Source organism: Panthera onca, chromosome D2 (assembly GCF_046562875.1).
Source record: "Panthera onca isolate mPanOnc1 chromosome D2, mPanOnc1 haplotype 2, whole genome shotgun sequence".
In the NCBI taxonomy this organism is placed as follows: domain Eukaryota; kingdom Metazoa; phylum Chordata; class Mammalia; order Carnivora; family Felidae; genus Panthera; species Panthera onca.
Window position 1 is genome coordinate 52,588,292 of NC_138349.1, and position 14,253 is coordinate 52,602,544.

At 37.2% G+C, this 14,253-nt stretch overlaps 1 protein-coding gene and 1 non-coding gene across 7 annotated transcripts in view; one reads left to right on the plus strand and one right to left on the minus strand.

Moving 5' to 3' along the window:
• ADK (adenosine kinase) overlaps positions 1-14,253 on the minus strand; it is a 516,864-nt gene that overhangs the window by 2,745 nt on the left and 499,866 nt on the right. The window lies entirely within an intron of this gene.
• On the plus strand, positions 524-630 carry LOC132685723 (U6 spliceosomal RNA). The gene has a single exon (XR_009613292.1). It is a non-coding gene; the product is annotated as a U6 spliceosomal RNA (small nuclear RNA).

Genomic DNA, 14,253 nt, shown 5'->3' on the forward strand with positions numbered 1-14,253 from the left:
AAACAGTGTACTGTACTGAACACTTTAGCCAGTACACTAAGGCAAACAAAAGAAATAAATAAAAGTTGGGGCGCCTGGTGGCTCAGTTGGTTAAGTGTTGGACTTTTGATTTTGGCTCAGGTAATGATCTCATGATTTGTGGGATCAAGCTCCGTGTCGGGCTCTGAGCGGGCAGCATGGAGCCAGCTTGGGATTCTCTTTCTCTCTCTGTCCCTCCCTTGCTCTCTCTTTCCAAAATAAATAAACAGACATTTTAGACATTTTATTTTTTTTAATGTTTATTTTTTTTTTGACAGAGAGAGAGATAGAGCATGAGAGGGGGAGAGGCAGAGAGAGAGGGAGACACAGAATCCGAAGCAGGCTCCAGGCTCTGAGCTGTCAGCACAGAGCCTGACATGGGGCTCGAACTCACAGACTGCGAGATCATGACCTGAGCCGAAGTCGGACGCTGAACCAACTGAGCCACCCAGGTGTCCCTAAACAGACATTTTAGAAAAATAAATAAATAAATAAAAGGTATCAAGTGCTTGCTTTGGCAGCACATATACTAAAACTGCAACGATACAGAGAAGCTTAGCATAGCCTCTGAACAAGGACAACAAGCAAATTCGTGAAGTGTTCCATATTAAAAAAAAAAAAGCATTAAGATGGAAAAAGAAGGGAAGTTGTCTTTGTTTGCAGACGGCATGTTTGTCTATGTCTATGGTTCTCAATGGGGGTAATTTTGCCCCCCACCAGAGGACATTTGGTAAGGTCTGGCAATTTCTGGTTGTCACAGCTAGGGTAGAGGGTGCTGCTGGTATCGAATAAGTAGAAAGAGGGATGCTGTTAAATATCTTACTGCGTCTATAATGCTGAGATTGAGAAATTCCTGGCCTTTGTAGAATATCTTATAGAATCTAGAAAAAAATTACTGGAACTACTAAGTGAGTTTAGTAAGGCTGCAGGGTACAAGATCACTATACAAAAATCAACTGAATTTCCATACTATATACACACCATACTGTGTGTGTATATATAGCAAGATATACCAGCAATGAACAATTAGAAATTGATAGTAAAAATCCCTTTTAACATACTATCAAATATGTGTAATACCTGATCAAAGTGTAAGACCTGCACACTGTAAATGACAAAACAATGCCAAGAAAAAGGAAAGAAACCTACATAAATGGAGAGATATAAAGTGTCTGTAGATCAGAAGATTCAATATTGTTAACAGCTCTAAGAAATTTTTCTATGGATTTAATGTAATACCAATAAAAATTCTAGCAGACCTATCTTTCGTTTTTTTTTTTTTTTAAGTTTTTTTGTTAAGTTTACTTATTTTGAGAGAGAGAGAGAGAGCATGTGGATGTGAGCAGGGGAGGGCAGAGATAGAGGGAGAGAATCCTAAGCAGGCTCCATGCTGTCAGCACAGAACCCAACGTGGGGCTTGATCTCAGGAACTGTGAGACCATGACCTGAGCTGAAATCAAGTGTCAGGTGCTTACATGACTGGGCCACCCAGGCGCCCCTCCAGCAGGCCTTTCTTATAGAAACTGTTAGCTGATTCCAATATTTATGTGGAAATGCAAAGGACTAAGATTAGTCAAAACACACCTTTGAAAAACAAGATTCCTTTAGTTACAACTTATCACAGAACTAAAATAATCAAGACACTATGCTATTGGCATAAGGATAAACAAACAGATCAATGCACCTGCACAGAGTCCAGAAATAAACCTACTTCTATATCATCAACTGATTTTTGATGAAACTATCAAAACAATCCAGTGGAGAAAAGATAATCTTTTTTAAACATTTTTTTAAACATTAAAAAAAAAATTTATTTATTTTTGACACACACAGAGAGAGAGAGAGAGAGAGAGAGAGAGAGAGAGAGAGATTGAGAGCATGAGTGAGGGAGGTGCAAAGAGAGAAGGGAGACACAGAATCTGAAGCAGACTCTAGGCTCCAAGCTGTCAGCACAGAGCCTGATGCGGAGCTCGAACTCTGGACCGCAAGATCATGACCTGAACCTAAGAAGGGACACTCAACCGACTGAGCCACCCAGGCGCCCCGAAAAGATAATCTTTTAAACAAATGTTCTTAGAACAGCTGGATGGCATATTTGAAAAAACAAACAAACAAACAAACCACTTCAACCCTTACTTAACATCATCTACAAAAATTAATTTGAAATGGGTCACAGATCTAAATGTAAGAGGTAAAACTATTAAATTCTGAGAGGAAAACATAGAAAATCTTAGTGATTTGGAATTTGCCAAAAATCTCTTAAGTAAGACATAAAAAGTACAAAATTTTATAAAGGAAAAAATAACTGCGCTTTGTCAAATTGAACACTTTACACTTCAATAACAAGAAACAACACAATAAAGAATGAGCAAAAGTGTTGAACTAACATTTTAGCAAAGAAGATGAACAAATGCCAAATAATATATTACTGCCAACCTGATAGAATGGCTAAAATTAAAGACTGACCATAACAAGTGTTATCAATGGTGTGGGTGAATTGGAATCCTCATATACTGATGGTGGGAACATAAAATTATAAGACCACTTTGAAAACCATTTGTCAGTGTCTTAAAAAGTTAAACATACATTTACCATTTGACCTAGTCATTTTATTTCTAAGTATTTAACCCAAGGTCAGTGAAAGCATATATTCACACTAAAGATGTGTAGTGAATGTTCACAAAAGCTTTGTTTGTAATCTCCCCAAACTGGAAATGATCCAGATGTGGATGAGAAGAAGCAGGAAGGCAGGATTACAAAACAGCATGGGGGTAGTGGATATGTCTATAGTGATGGTTTCATGGGTGTATGCCTCTGTTAACATTTGCAAAAATGTACACTTTAAATATGTGCAGTTTACTGTATACCATAGTACAATAAAACTATAAAAGATGAAAAAAAAAAAAAGAGAAAGTGTTGTAGTTACAAATAAGATAGGTCAAGAACAGAAGAATCTGGGGCTACTTTCCCTCCAGAGGAAACCTGAACTGTTGTAGCAGACTCAAATACTCAGAAGAATGGATGATAATGAGAAACTGTTCTGTAGCCAGACTTCCAGGCTGTTCCCTAGGCCCTGGCAGCCTGGTGGGGGTGAAGATTAATTGAGAAGCTGTGGTATAAAGACCTGTAGAGAGCATTATAAGAGATTTACGTCCTTTCTTCTCTACCTTTCTGACCACACAAGCTTTTTTCCTGTTAGATGTGGGGAATGCTCTGTATCTAGTAAAATAAGTATTCCCAACCAAATAATAAAGTTAATTTGGTTAATGGAGTGATATATTTTGAAGACATTTGCTTAGAATGTGAAGTCACTCCCTCAAGAGGTTTAGTAAGAGTATTTTATCATTGAGTTTTCAGGTAACAGTCAAAGGTCAATATTAACTTTCCGCCAAGCTGCGAGGCTAAAATGCTCAGCCCACACAGTGAATGGAGCAGACGCCAAATTCAGAGTCAGATCAGCTTACAATGGAAACACGTCTATTAGAAGCCTTATAAGCAACATCTGTTTTCCTCATTCCTTCTGGTATGATCTTTGTGAGAAAAAGGAAAGCTTATGTTTATGAAATATTTTTGTAAAGCATAAGCACCAGCATCCTCCTTCTAAGAGAATAGCTAGTTGATGACTGAAGTGAAGTACTCTGAAGAGACATTTGCTTTGACAAGTGGAAAGCCAGGATGCAGAAAAAAGCTAAGACCTTTGCCCTGGGTGAATAACAGTTTTCAATAATCTATTTAGAAAAACCAACTGAGGTGAACTACAGATGTTATATAATCAATTATAAGTGGACCCTTCATAAAGTAGCTGATGTGAATCTTTTTTTGTGTGTGTGAATCTTAAAAGTTATGTAGAATGGTTTAAATAAAGAGAACTTCGGTTTTATGAATCATAGGGAATCATTTTATCACATGGATAAATATTCTAAGATAGTTTTTTATTGTGTACAACATACATAACCTAAAATTTAACATTTTAACTATTTTGAAGTGTGCAATTCATGGCATTAAGATTATTTTGCAATGTTGTGTAACTATCACTTCTATCGATTTTCAGAACTTTTTTATCACTTCACCAGAAACTCTATATTCTTTAAACAATAATTCTCTACTTCTGGCCTCTGGCAACTGCTCCCCTACTGTCTGTCTCTATGAATTTGCCTATTTTAGGTACCTCATATGAATAGGATCACACAATATTTGTTCTTTTGTGTCTGGCTTATTTGACTTACTGTAATGTTTCTCAATAGAATTTTTTTTTTAATCAAAATATATTTATTTTTTTAGAAATAGAATTTGGTGATTCAGCACTTACTTATAACACCCAGTGCTCATCCCAACCAGTGTCCTCCTTATTGCCCCTCACCCCGTTAGCCCTTCCCCCCCCAACCCAACACCCCACCAGTAACCCTGTTTGTTCTTTGTATTTAGGAGTCTCTTATGGTTTGTCTTCCTCTGTTTTTACTTTATTTTTGCTTCCCTTGCCTTATGTCCCTCTGTTTTGTATCTTAACATTTTTTTTGCTTTTTTTTCTTTTAAAAAAAATTTTTAATTTAATTTTTTAAAATAATTTACATCCAAATTAGTTAGCATATAGTGCAACAGTGATTTCAGGAGTAGATTTCTTAATGCCCCTTACCCATTTAGCCCATCCCCCCTCCCACACCCCCTCCAGTAACCCTCAGTTTGTTCTCCATATTCAAGAGACTATTATGTTTTGCCCCCCTCCCTGTTTTTATATTATTTTTGTTTCCCTTCCCTTATGTTCATCTGTTTTGTCTCTTAAAGTCCTCATTTGAGTGAAGTCATATGATATTTGTCTTTCTCTGACTAATTTCACTTAGCATAATACCCTCTAGTTCCATCCATGTTGTTGCAAATGGCAAGATTTCATTCTTTTTGATTGCCAAGTAATACTCCATTGTATATATATATATACCACAACTTCTTTATCCATTCATCCATTGATGGACATTTGGGCTCTTTCCATACTTTGGCTATTGTGGATAGTGCTGCTATAAACACTGGGGTGCATGTGCCCCTTCGACACAGCATACCTGTATCCCTTGGATAAATGCCTAGTAGTGCAATTGCTGGGTCGTAGGGTAGTTCTATTTTTACTTTTTTTAAACAATTTTTTAACGTTTATTTATTTTTGAGACAGAGAGAGACAGAGCATGAACAGGGGAGGGTCAGAGAGAGAGGGAGACACAGAATCAGAAGCAGGCTCCAGGCTCTGAGCTGTCAGCACAGAGCCCGACGTGGGGCTCGAACTCACGGACCGTGAGATCATGACCTGAACGGACTGAGCCACGCAGGCGCCCCTATTTTTAGTTTTTTGAGGAACCTCAATACTGTTTTCCAGAGTAGCTGCACCAGCTTGCATTCCCATGTATCTTAAATTTTTTTAATGTTTATTTATTTTTGAGAGAGAGAGAGAGAGAGAGAGAGAGAGAAAGAGACAGAGTGCGAGTGGGGGAGGGGCAGAGAGAGAGAGAGAGAGGGAGACACAGAAGTTGAAGCAGGCTCCAGGCTCTGAGCTATCAGTGCATAGCCTGACTTGGGGCTTGAACTCGTGAACTGCAAGATCATGACCTGAGCTGAAGTTGGACGCTTAACCAACTGAGCCACTCAAGTGCCCCATGTTTTGTAGCTTAAATTCCACATATGAGTGAAATCATGTATTTGTCTCTCTCTGACTTATTTTGCTTAGCATAATACACTCTAGTTACAACAACATTGTTGCAAATGGCAAGACTCCATTTCTTTTTCATGGCTGAGTAACATTCCACAGAATATATATACTACATCTTCTTTTTCCATTCATGAGTTGATGGACATTTGGGCTCTTTCCATACTTTGGCTATTGTCGATAGTGCTGCTGCTATAAACATAGAGGTGCATGTGCTCCTTTGAATTAGCATTTTTGTGTCCTTTGGATAAATACGTAGCAGTGCAATTGCTGGGTCATAGTGTAGTTCTATTTTTTTTTTTTTTAATTTTTAATTTTTATTTAATTTTATTTTTTAGTTTACATCCAAGTTAGTATATAGTGCAACAATGATTTCAGGAGTAGATTCCTTAGTGCCCCTTACCCATTCAGCCCATCCCCCCTCCCACACTCCCTCCAGTAACCCTCAGTTTGTTCTCCATATTCAAGAGACTATTATGTTTTGCCCCCCTCCCTGTTTTTATATTATTTTTGTTTCCCTTCCCTTATGTTCATCTGTTTTGTCTCTTAAAGTCCTCATTTGAGTGAAGTCATATGATATTTGTCTTTCTCTGACTAATTTCACTTAGCATAATACCCTCTAGTTCCATCCATGTTGTTGCAAATGGCAAGATTTCATTCTTTTTGATTGCCGAGTAATACTCCATTGTATATATATATCCCAACTTCTTTATCTATTCATCCATCGATGGACATTTGGGCTCTTTCCATACTTTGGCTATTGTGGATAGTGCTGCTATAAACATTGGGGTGCATGTGCCCCTTTGAAACAGTACACCTGTATCCCTTGGATAAATGCCTAGTAGTGCAATTGCTGGGTTGTAGGGTAGTTCTATTCTTAGTTTTTTGAGGAACCTCCATACTGTTTTCCAGAGTGGCTGCACCAGTTTGCATTTCCACTGAATATAATTTTTTAAGTTAGAATTAAAAAAAATTTTTTTTAATGTTTATTTATTATTGACAGACAGAGAGAGACAGAGCATGAGCCTGGGAGGGACAGAGAGAGGGGGGGAGACACAGAATCCAAAGCAGGCTCCAGGCTCTGAGCTGTCAGCACAGAGCCTGACGCGGGGCTCGAACTCACAAACCACAACATCGTTACCTGAGCCAAAGTTGGATGCCCAATCAACTGAGCCACCCAGGTGCCCCTAAGTTAGAATTTATTATTTTTTTTGCATTTATTTATTTTGGAGAGACAGAGTGAGACAGAGAGTGAGCAGGGGAGGGGCAGAGAGAGAAGGAGACACAGAATCTGAAGCAGGTTCCAGGCTCTGAGCGGTCAGCACAGAGCCTGATGCAGGGCTCGAACCCACCAACCGTGAGATCATGACTTGAGCCAAAGTCAGATGCTCAACTGACTAAGCCACCCAGGCGCCCCTCTAAGTTAGAATTTTTAATTATTACTTAACCTAAAGTATATTCTGAATAAAAACCTTTATTTGGAAATAATTTCAAATTCACAGGAAAATTGCAAGAATAAAAATAATGTGAATAGCACCTATATATCCTTTACCCAGATGCACTTAGTGTTAACATTTTGCTCCTTTGTGGATATATACCCTCTCTTTATATAGGTTTTTCCTATATAAACTTTCTCCATTCGAGAGCAAGTTGCATTTATCATGGCTCTTTACCTTTAAATACATCAGTGTTTCTTTCCTGAGAATATGGCTATTCTCATATACAACTACGGTTATCAACTTCAGTAACACAGTTAGAATACTGTTATCTAATCTTACTCTCCATATTCCAGTTTTGTCAAAGACTCAATAATATTCTTTTTTAAAGATTTTTTTTTTATTCTTAAGTAATCTCTACACTCACGGTGGGGACTGAACTCACAATCTTGAAATTAAGAGCAGCATGCTCTACTGCTTAAGTCAGCCAGGTGCCCCCCAATAATGTTCTTCATAGCACTGTACTTCCTTCCAGCATATAATCTAGTATAGGGTTTCTTGTGCTTTTGGTCTTCTTTAATCTCAAACATTTCCTCAGTCTTTCTTTGACTTATGAGACAGGGACATTTTTGAAGCATATATTCTCATTTGGGGTTTATCTGATATTTCCTCATGATTTAATTTAGCATATTCATTTCTGGTCAGAATATTACAAAATTATGTTGTGTCCTTCTCAGGGTATTATATTTTGAAGCACATTATGTCCAGTTGCTAGTCACTGGTGATGTTAATTTTGATCACCTGGATGTTCATATACTTTCCAATGCTTTGCAATGACAAAGAATGCCACAGTATTTTTTTGTGTAGATATTTTTGTGTTGGTGTAGGGGGGTGTATCTTCAGGATAAATTTCTAGAAGTGGAATTTCTGGGTAGAAGAGTAAATATGGAAGCAGTTTTGTTAGATACAGCCAAATCCTCCATTTTATATTTCCACTAGCAATGTTTAAGAGTGCTTGTTTCCCCACAACCTCACCAACAGAGTGTGCTGTCAAGCTTTTGAATTTTTGCCAGTGGGTTAGAAATGATATCTCAGTGTAATTTTAATTTGCATTTCTCTTATTATGAGTGAGGCTGAACATCCACGTATTTACTTATTCATTTACTTACTTATCTAAAAATATTTATTTTGAGAGTGAGCTCGTGCACACAAGTGGGGAGGGGCAGAGAAAGAATCCCAAACAGGCTCTGCGTCATCAGCACACAGCCCGACATGGGGCTCAAACTCACAAATCGTGAGATCATAACCTGAGCCGAAATCAAGAGTTGGATGCTTAAGTGACTGAGCCACCCAAGCACGCCTGAACATCTTTTTACACGTCTAAAGAACAAATCCCTTTCTCTGAATTGTTTGTTGTTTTCCTATTCTTCTAAAGGACTTTTGGTCTTCTGTTACTTTTAAAAGTTATTTACATTTTGGGGATATTATTTTAATAATAATATCCCTTCCCTTTCTTAGGAAGGGAAAAATATCAACAATAACAGTATGCTATTAATATATACAAATACTGTGTCAGCAAGGAAACTAAAATGCTTATTCATATCTTATTCACTGAATGTGGTGAATTTTAGAGTGTGGTTGGCACACACTATAGCAGATAAATATGGCTTGCAGATATACATCAAAAAAGAAGTTTCCTCTCTTTTAGTAAAGACTTTGGGCCTATCAGGAATTCAACAAGAAAATCTTAAATAGCTGACTTGGCATGTATGCTCCACATGAAAAGTCCCCTAGGAGCCCTTTTTCCTGGTGCCTTTTTCTGGTTCTTATGGTCCTTATCAGTACATTATCTTGATAATGAAGGGTAAGGTTCTGTATATATGCCTTCCAACATAGTCAAGAGAACAGAAACAGGAGGTATAACACTGAAGAATAAGAAATATCAACATAGATTTCCAACCAGGAACTCATATGCTGAGCCAGTTGTTCTTGCCTTTCTACTTTGGTTCCTTCTCTCTGGGATCTGTATAACTCCTTTCTAATCCTTTTATGGATTAGAAGGCTTATTCCATGACCTCTGGACTTTTCTGAAATTTGGGTTATTTCGTGGACCTTAGGTCTCCAGCTGTTGAGGCATATGGTAGGTGAAGGTTTCTCACTGACAATGAATTTGGTTCCTAGGGCTAGTGTTGGCTGGCTCTGAATCTTGCAACAATCACAGATCCAGAGCTATCAGAATAAACCTCTGTCCATTAGCAATTAATAACGCTTATTACCTTCTGGTTACTTTCATTTGGATTTTTCTTTTCCTGATGTTAAGGAGAACAATCCATTTTAGCATAAATGAATGTAGTGTCTGAGATGAGACCCACAACATGGGCTTAAACTGTGCAGAGAGGAGGCGCTAAGCTGGTTTCGTCAAAGCACAGAGAGGTGGGATGGCTGGTATGGGCAAAAGGCAATATAATTTCCTACCTTAATTTGTCCATTTCATGTAGTTACTGTAGAAGAGATATAATACCTAGAATTTTCTCAGTGTCTTTACAGAAAAGTGATAAATATTGTCAGTAGGTAAGAAAGCTTTAATCAAGAGACTTAAGAGCTAGGGATATTTTAGAAAGAAATGAACAAAGTCTGTAAATCAATTTTTTCTTTTTCATATATAGTTCCTTCACCAATAGTTGTCATGGTGGGTAAAACTAAAAGCCCAGTAGACTCCATTATTGTTCATTCAACAATAATGTTGAATTGTGTTCAATGTTGAACAATATTCAATGTTCAACAATGTTCAACAATGTTGAACAATATTGTTCATTCACAACAAAAAGAATGACTTAGCTTTTTCTGGTTGTCATCAAATAAGAAAGCTGTACACAGACTTTATGAACTTGGAAGAATTAAAGTTTGTTTTTTTTTTTTCTTTTGTTTAAGAAAAAATTTTTTTAATGTTTATTTATTTTTAAGAGATAGAGACAGAGCATAAGTGGGGGAGGAAAAGAGAGGAAGACACCGAATCCGAAGCAGGCTCTAGGCTCGGAGGTGTCAGCACAGAGCCCGATGTGGGGCTTGAACCCATGAATTGTGACATCATGACCTGAGCTGAAGTTGGACGCTTAGCTGAATGAGCCACCCAGACGTCCCTGTTGATTGATTACTGATTTAATTTCATTGCTAGTAATCACTCTGTTCAAAATTTCTATTTCTTCCTGATTCAGTTTGGGAAGTTTATATGTTTCTAGGAATTTATCCATTTCTTCTAGGTTGTCCAGTTGGCATATAATTCTTTATAATATTCTTTTAAAATCCTTTGTATTTCTGTGGTGCTGGCTTTGTTTCTCCTTCATTTCTGGTCTTATTTATTTGAGTCCCCTCTCTTTTCTTCTTGATGAGTTTAACTAAAAGCTTATGAATTTTGTTGATCTTTTCAAAGATGGAGCTTCTGATTTCATTGATCTGTTCTATTGTTTTTTAAGTCTCTATTTCACTTATTTCTGCTCTAATCTTTATTATTTCCTTCCTTCTACTGGTTTTGGGCTTTATTTGTTCTTTCTTTTCTAGTTTCTTTAGGTGTAAGGTTAGGTTGTTTACTTAAGATTTTTCTCAGTCCTTGAGGTAGACCTGTATTGTTATAGTCTTCCCTCTTAGAACAGATTTTGCTGCATCCCAAAGATTTTGGACAATTGTGGTTTTGTTTTCATTTGTCTCCATGTATTTTTTCATTTCCTCTTTGATTTCCTGGTTGACCCATTCACTGTTTAGTAGCATGTTATTTAGCCTGTATGTATTTGTGCTCTTTATGGATTTTTTCTTATGTTTAATAAAGAAAAGATAAATAAACAGAAAGGAATCCAAACATAATACTAAAAAAAAGGCATCAAACTACAAGGAAGAGAGCAAGAGAAGAAGAAGAGAATAGAGAAGAACTACAAAAAACAATCAGAAAACAAGTATCAAAATGCAATAAGTACATACCTACCAATAATTACTTTAAATGTAAAGGGACTAAAGGCTCCAGTCAAAAGGCATAGGGTGACTGAATGGATAAATAAACAAGACCCATCTATATGCTGCCTAGAAGAGATTCACTTCAAACCTAAAAACACATGCAGATTGGAAGGGAAAGCATGGAAAAACAATTACCATGCAAATGGAAGCAAAAAAAAAAAAAAAAAAAAGCCAGGGTAGCAATGCTTATATTGGACAAAATAGACTTTAAAACAAAGACAGTAACAAGAGACAGAGGAGGACACTACATAATGATAAAGGAAACAATCCAAGAATAAAATATAACAACTGTAAATACCTATGCACCCAACACGGAAGCATCTATACATAAAGCAACTATTAACAGACACAAAGAGGGGAAAAAAAAAAAAAAAAACAGATGCAAAGGAAGAAAGTGACAATAATACAGTAACAGTAGGAGATGTTAACACTCTACTTACATCAGTGGATAGATCCAGACAAAAACCAACAAGGAAACAGTGGCTTTGAATGGCACATTGGACCAGATGGACCTAATGTATATACAGAATATTTCATCCAAAAACACCAGAATACACACTCTTTTCAAGTGCACATGAAACATTCTCCAGGACAGATCACATGTTTGGGCACAAAACAAGTCTCAATAAATACAAAAAGAATAAAATCTTATCATGCACCTTTTCTGACTATGATGGAAAAATGAACTTTTAATAATTCATCTTTTACAAGTGTTAGCATCTTATATTATTCTCAAATTGCTTCTCCAATGATACTGCATAAGTACATATCAGTGATTATCTCTTTACTTCTTGCACAGTCCCCAAAGACTTTTAATATATAGTAGACCACAATATGTGTATGGAGAGTAAAACATTTTTTTAAAGTTTAATTATCTTGGGGCGCCTGGGTGGCTCAGTCGATTAAGCGTCCGACTTTGGCTCAGGTCATGATCTCGCGGTTTGTGAGTTCGAGCCCTGCGTCAGGCTCTGTGCTGACAGCTTAGAGCCTGGAACCTGCTTCAGATTCTGTGTCTCCCTCTCTCTCTGCCCCTCCCCTGCTCACTCTCTTTTAATAATAAATAAACATTAAAAAAAAAAAGTTTAGTTATCTTGAGAGAGAGAGAAAGAGAGAGCATGCACATGTGAATGGGAGAAAGGCAGAGACAGAGGGGGAGAGAGAGAGAATCCCACGCAGGCTCTGCATTGTCATCCCTGAGCCTGACATGGGGGCTTGAACCCACAAACCTTGAGATCATGACCTGAGCCAAAATCAAGAGTCGAATACTTAATTGACTGAGCCACCAAGGCACCCTGGAGAGTAAAACATTTTCTTTTTAAGTTTATTTATTTTGAGAGGGGTGTGATGTGAGGGGCAGAGAAAGAAGGAGAGAGAGAATCCCAAGCAGGCTCTGTGCTGAAAGCATAGAGCCTGATGCAGGGCTTGATCTCATGAACTGTGAGATCATGACTTGAGCCGAAATCAAGAGTAAGACACTTAACTGAATGAGTCACGCAGATGCCCTGAGAGTAAAACATTTTAAAGCATTTGTAGAATATATATAATTTTCTTTAAAAATCACATTTTATGCTAAGTTTAAATTCTTACACATTTAGACAGTACTTTGTTTACCTGACAATATATACAAATGTATATGTGTTTGAAGTAGTTTTTAAGCCATGTAATTCACTAACCATGTGAAACAGAGTATTATCTCAGGCACAAGACTTCAAGCAATAGCAGCTGCCATGGTCATGCATATTACATGTACAATGACCACCCCTCATGACTTCACTACGAGCCTATTTAGTTTAATAAAGCAAGGAAAAAGATTTTTTTTCCTGATTGTAAAAGTAATAACCAACAGATGTAGAAAAAGTAGAAAAAAAACCCCAGCAGAATTAAGAAGTAAATAAAACACACACATAGTCCCATTATAAAGAATAATCATTGCTATTTAATATAGCATGGAGAGCCTAACAAGAGTAATAAGACTAAGAAAAAAAATTAAAAAGTGTAAAAATCAAAATAAACTTGTCATTATTTTCAGTTAAGAATATTGTATATAGAAAACCCCAAATAGTCTATAAATTATTGGACTTAAGAGACTTTGGGAAGATTGCTGGCTATGAGAAAAATATATCAGTAACACAAAGACAAAAGAAATTTGAAAAAAGATACAAAAGCAACACAAATTATGCCAGTCTCAAATGAAGAAAATTATAAGCCCTTATCAAAAAACATTATAATGACCTAAATAAATAGAGAGATATGCCAGGTTCTCGGATTAGAAGATTGATCAATGCAAATTCAATTTTTTGTTTTTTTTTAATGTTTTATTTATTTTTGAGATAGAGGGGGAGAGACAGAATACGAGTGGGGGAAGGGAAGAGAGAGAAGGAGACACAGAATCCATGAAGCAGACTCCAGGCTCTGAGCTGTCAGCACTGAGCCCAACGCGGGGTTAGAATTCATGAACCTGAGACCATGACTTGAGTCGAAGTAGGACGTTAAATCGACTGAGCCACACAGGCACTGCTGATTAATGTAAATTCACAGTCTCAACAAGGTTTTGAGGAACTGACAAGTTGATTCTAAAATCTGTATGAAAGGGGTGCCTGCATGGCTTAGCCAGCTAAGCACTCTGGATTCTGGCTCAGGTCATGATCTCACAGTTCGTGAATTCGAGCCCTGCATCATGCTCTGCGCTGACAGTCTGGAGCCTGTTTGGGATTCTCTCTCTCTCTTTCTCTCTCCCTCTCTGTATGTTCCTCTCATGTTTTCTGTCTCTCTCTCTCTCGAAATAAATAAACTTTAAGCTTTTCTAGAGGAAACATAAGATGCTCAACCTTATTAGTAATGAGGGAAAATGCAAATTAAAACAACAAAAAGATTCTACTATACATCCACTGGATTAGCAAAAACTTAAAAGTTTGACTATACCACTTGATGATGATGCCTTGTAATCTTTGTACAAAGCTGATAGGAGTTAAAATTGGGAGGAGTGAGTTGGGTAAATGATTTGGCATTACCTAGTAAAGGTGACCAAGCATTTTCACAACTACGTATACATCCTAGAGAAACTCTTGCGTTAGGTAGGACACATGTATCAGAGTATTCATAGCTGCA